Source organism: Opisthorchis viverrini, assembly GCF_000715545.1.
Source record: "Opisthorchis viverrini unplaced genomic scaffold opera_v5_69, whole genome shotgun sequence".
Lineage (NCBI taxonomy): Eukaryota > Metazoa > Platyhelminthes > Trematoda > Opisthorchiida > Opisthorchiidae > Opisthorchis > Opisthorchis viverrini.
The window spans coordinates 1,316,013-1,322,012 of NW_008751725.1; positions in this window are offsets into that span (position 1 = coordinate 1,316,013).

Sequence of the window (6,000 nt, forward strand, 5' to 3'; positions counted from 1 at the left end):
TGAAGAATGGTCTGGTTGATATTCCGCACGATAAGGGTGCCTACTTCTAGGGCACAGACACTTGAGGACTATCACGTGAACTGATATCTCTTCCGGAGCGTAGTTTTACAAACGCAGTGTTGGGTTTTTTTTAATGATGGTTTGGGGTTGCACTCCCTTTTATTAGCTGCTCAGTGGGTAATATTCCAGGAATTGCGCGAATATTCCTCATTCGAGACCCTGTAATTCCATACATATAGTTCCAGTTGGGTTATTGTAAATTTGGTCTCAGTTTAAAGAAAATGGAGCTCGGCAAAAGGTAAACGGCTGCCACACCTGCCTTGTTAAACAACGTAGATTTCTGTCGCACAACGGGTAGGCAGAGAGGAGATTTAAGCTTACAAAGATAGTTTGCAGGTGCGAAAGAACGCTTAGTGAGTGGCGATGCGAAAGTCTGGCAATGTTTGCTTCTGCTTTCACCTGTCTTTGCCGAAAAAAAAACGGATTTTTCAACCAGCCCTATCTGCAGTGCGTGACTACCCAGGTTACGGTGTATACTTGTGATAGTCTGGTGTCCAAGCACCACCGCATTTGATAGAAGGTGAAGGTTGTTACGGAACTTACGGAGCTGCTTTGCGGTGTTCGCTTACTCTTGTTTAATAGCCAGTGAACGTCCAGGGGGCTGTATAAGTGTTTTCAGTAACCTTACGCATAGTATATATATATATATATCGAATGTCGTACCAAATGAAACACGAGGCGGCCTTTGTGCAGCACATTCAGTTGAAGAATCTCATGAACGGGAGATTCAGTCGAGTCTCCTGTGAAAACCAAATTGATATGCAAATAAGTGTTTGTCGAAATTAATCCAATTTGGATCCAGTAGGACGGATAAGAGATTGACGGAAAGTCGGGGACTGCGCCTACCTGATGAGCCCCAAAATGGGCGAAACCGGTCGTGGGCTGTCGAGGAGTGTTCAGCAACCTTGTGAGTGGCTTCCCTTATGCATATGAGCTAGCGGCTTGTATATGTTTAGTTCGTGTTTGCCAAGAAGCGATTTTGGAGCGAAGGACTTTCCTCCTTTCACCCAAAGCTGATTGTCGGTTATCACGGCGGCCTTACGGTTGCCGGCCGGGAATTTTATCATTTCAGCTCGCTCTTCAGCGTAAACTGACTGTCTCCCAAGGTGCCATCTACCTTCCGTCAAGTGTAGTGGCCTCAGAATGATAGCATGAAACCGTTGACTCGCTTTTTCGTTGATGCCATCCAAGTTTCGAATGACACCAGTTCCTTCGTTGTTTACGTTGATACATGTCCTGTTAGTCAACTGTCAACATTGAGTGAATGCAAAGTGACCACATGACCCAGTTCGCACGCCTGTTTGATATGAGATTCCGGTCTAGGACACCGATGGAAGTGTTTATTGCGCTTTGGTCGGTCATGTATCTGTCCTACCCTGTTGGAACTCCTATCTCTTTGTGCCTTATTGTTGGCTGACCCGATAGTGGACAAACTGAGCTTAATGTTTTGGTCAGCAATGTGATAAGAACTGACGCGTGATGCAATTTTATTCACCCTTGTTATGAGGTAGTATGATTCATGATTGTAAGGAGCACTTTTACCTAATTTCGAGCAACCTAAAGCAGGACTAGTCAATTTCGGTTATGTCCCGGATGCACGATTCTCAGGCACGTCAGTCTGCTGTTAGGTCCGCACGAATCGCGGTCTAGTGACGACTCGGAAGCCACGTGTAGAGTGCACTGTTTCGAATAGCTTTTTATCGTAGTGAACTCAATTTTCAGTTGTCGTTTGAGGGAACGTCACGATCCTTGACATGGTGTTAGGTCCACCATTCCTTCAGTGAGTTCAGCGTCGTTCCTGCGTAACAGATGCCGTCGTCAAATGATTCGGGTAGGTCATGACAACATTTTTGTTTTTTATCATTGGACATCCTTAGTTAGTGGAATCTCATTACAGGTCGGAGAAATCGGTGGTCAAAACCCACAGCTTTCGGATAAACTTTTCTGGTGCAGGCTCAAATAAAAGCCGGACTGGTCGTTGCACTGAAGACTCGGATTTTCATGCGTAAACTAACCCCTGTTCATTTCCACAAGACTATTCAGCTTCATAAAGGCTGACAGAGCACTACCCATAGGCTATTGTGCCTCCTCTTTAGCCTTTTCTTTGGGTTGAATTGTGGAACCAACATGTCTGAAATTGGCGATGCGCTGGAGTATTTCACCCCTTACGTTGAGAGATTTGGCAGACACAGAAATAGCCTTTGGTGTTTCTATCTTCAGTCCCATGAGTGTTGCGTGATGAGTCAGGTTATTCAGCAGTGGTTGAGTTCCCTCCAAGTCATCAGCTACCAGATTTCAACGGTATATTTCAAGTCAGCTATCCTGGATTTGGGAGCTAACTCGATTCCAGGGTATCCCTTCAATGCTCATTCAAGAGACCGATCGATGGCAAATTTGAAGAGTACCGGGGGACGTGGAAAGCTTCGTCGTACACCAAACACGATGCCACAACCGGTTCAGTTCACGGCATGCTCGTACGGCAGCTTTATTTGATGAGTAATGTTTCTGAATGAGGTTTACCTCCAGCTGAGAGGATTATCCACGGCCACTCGGCTAACTGAGTGAAACGTAGGTCAAATGACGAGGCATGCCTTAGTAGTCCACAGGAAATTGAAACCCCCAAAGTGACTAGTCCACATAGACCCAAGGCGTAGCCCTCCTCGTGTATATAGCCGGCGATCCAGAAAAAAGTATCAGGACGAACTGGAGTTTTCTGACAGCCAATATCAATGAGACTGATTTCACGAAGATTACCATGTTGACAAGAGGTTTGAGGCGAAAAAATTGTTCTGAAGCAATTACCAACTGGCTACAACATATGTTTACATGTGAAAAACGAGGTAAAAACACCGAAATTCGAGAGAAAAAAAACACGGGAAATGCCGCTTGGTCTCTTGACGGGCAGCTGAAAACTCCTCAGTGACCCACAACCGGTTGCGCTTTTCTTGGGGCTAATCAGGTCAACGCAGTCTCCTAGTTTCCGTCAACCTTACATTCTGCTGGACCCAAAACTGGCTACAACATATGTTTACATGTGAAAAACGAGGTAAAAACACCGAAATTCGAGAGAAAAAAAACACGGGAAATGCCGCTTGGTCTCTTGACGGGCAGCTGAAAACTCCTCAGTGACCCACAACCGGTTGCGCTTTTCTTGGGGCTAATCAGGTCAACGCAGTCTCCTAGTTTCCGTCAACCTTACATTCTGCATGGACCCAAATTGTCAAGTCCCAGTTAGAGTTTGACTTGACAGATGACTCACAACTTCTTGACCACTAGGACGATTCAGCCAGAGTAGTCTAGCTGACTTCAAAAAACTAGGTTCGTCGATCTGGATATTAATTGCTCATTTACTTCCAGTGTGCACGTCAGTACAGCTTTGGAGGTGTGGATTGCCATTCTGCAGACTCCGCCGAATACTTTGTTGGTATCTATGCGGCGACCCGTATTCAACGATGGAGCTTCTGGGTGACGCTGTACCACATTGTGGTGATAGTGGTCGTCGTTGAGGATGAGGACGGAAAGCCAATCGGCTGTTTGACCAAAATGGGACACACCGCAGAAGAGCCTGAATGAATGAACCACCATTGATAACGTGAATGCCCGCAGCTTATCCTTGTTACTCAAATCAACCGTCGAGATAGCTCAGTGGTTAGGTTGCCAGGACGGTTGACTGCTCCTGTCTAGGTTTCGGTATTTTTTGTGATGTTCCATTTTATTACTTGTGTTTTGGTAACCGGCTCTTTTTTACGGGATACACTAATAAACAGGCTTTCCTCTGCTGCTACTAACAATATAGGATTTCGTGTTAGTTTCTCTATATCTTTATCAATAAACGTCTATGTGTAATCGTTTTATAAAAGTTTTCCTTTGCTATCGCCAGCTTGTAAGAGAGAAGTTCTCCTGATTTCTTGAAGCCAGGATTTGCACAAGGTTGCTTTCTTGCTTCCGTAAGACGAAGGTATGAAAACTGGCGTATTGCTCAAAAAGCTATGTGGTAATCCATTTGGAGACAACGGAGGTGCTCGTCCGAGTAGAAAATGCTCTCATCTTCCTTCTTTGTTTAGCGAAGTTTATGGTGGCCATATAATCTGCCTAGAAATTGCTTCAAGTCAGGTTTCCTGGATCACATACTGGATCATCTACTTATCTGTGACATCCACGACAACGTTGGACGTTTTCAGTTTGCTTCCTTTTAGCATTGCCATAAATACTCCACGAGCAGGCAACTAATGAGGATCTTGCTGCAGGATTATCGGGTTGTCTGTACAGTTCACCGTTAAACAAATATTGTGAATCGAAAGTACTCCCCAAAGCTATTTGGCTCAAACTGGAAACACAAATGAATTCGGGGGTTTATATTCATTGGTAAAGTTATGGGTAGATTTGTTAGTTTCTACCGACCGGGCACTGATAAAAATGATGAAACATCAAGAGAAAACCAACTAATCTTGAGTGGCACTGTTCTGCGTGTAGTCAGACACTGACCGACGCGTTCTGATGTTCGCGCCAACTTGTTGACCATCGCCTACTAAAATGCATTATCCATGGACATTTTTCGACGAATAGGCGCAATGTCTTAGTGAATTTTTGGAAGACCCTGTAGATGAGGCGTCGTGAAAGCCAAGGCTTGAAAGTCGTAGTACCGCCATCAGGGAGTGTTTGCAGAAAGTTGGAAGCCTACTACTCCACAAACCGTTTTGTCCCATTTTCGGGGGTCGAGAAGATTTTCAGGAACCGTAATCTCGTGATTTGGATTCAGTTTTCGATGTGCAACAAAACAACTTGTGGGGTGTTTTGGAGAATGGTGAGACGTAAGGCTTACGGGCATCAACTGGGACCTATCCTAATATTCTTTAGTTGTTTGTCGTTCGCGAGGATCTTCAGATGTTCATAGTTGACGTAATATGGCGTTGAGGTGAAGATTATCTCGAGGCCCAGAGTTTGAATCAATGAATGGTTTAGGAGCATGACGCATTCCGAACATTGGTTCATCCCTTAGTCAATGTAGATCAGGAAGCCCGTCTGTCTTAGCTATCAAATAATTTTGAGTCCAAAAACTTCCTGAACCCACGTAAACGGTGCAAATAAGTTTGGGAAAATCACAAAAGTTCTAGGGAAATTTCATGTCTGGTGCCTCGTCCAGAAAGTATGCGGTTTAATTTCACCTGACTGGTCGAGTGGCTTTTCGCCGGACAGTCACCCACTTTAGTGAGACAGGTGCTGTCTTTTTGGATATACCGTTTTCTAAGTTTATCGGCGTACAATGGTGTTCCACCTAGCGCAGCTGGCCTGCAGTGGCTTGTTGGTAGTTTTCGATGCCGACCACGGGTGGTTTACAGGTCATCTCACCGGCTAGAATTTTCAGCATCCCATTTGTTAGTTATAGAGCCAGGAATTTTCTGCTTTTTATATGGTCCGCTAATTAGGACTTTACTGATGCGCCTTGAAGGACGCTTATTCCTTCCAGCAGTGGGGTGGATATTAATCCTAGCTCGTACAAGCGTGTGATCGGTATTTTCCGAATGCTTTTTGCGGTTCTGAATCGCTGTAAGGCCTACAACATTCAGTTGATTGAGGCAATGGTGCGCGCATCAGAACACGGTATCTATTGAAAGCCAGGTGAATACTATTTGAATGCCACGCCAGTAGGGCTTCGTTGGCAAGAGAGTCCTCAACACCATTTTAACAGAGCTGACCCAGCCATAACAGGCCGTGTTTATAGCGCATCATTTCATTCACCAACTCGTCCAGTCACCAGCTATTATTGAGATGTCCGCCTCAAAGTCGTGGTGACCGATTTCTGCAACTGTTCATACAACTCGTACTTTGAGAATGGGTCTGGAAAGGACGATGCGCAAGCGACTATCACAGTCTAGTTCATAGGGGACTCTTTGAAGCTAGAAAGCGAAAGCTTTGGCGATACTTGATTCTAATGCGTTT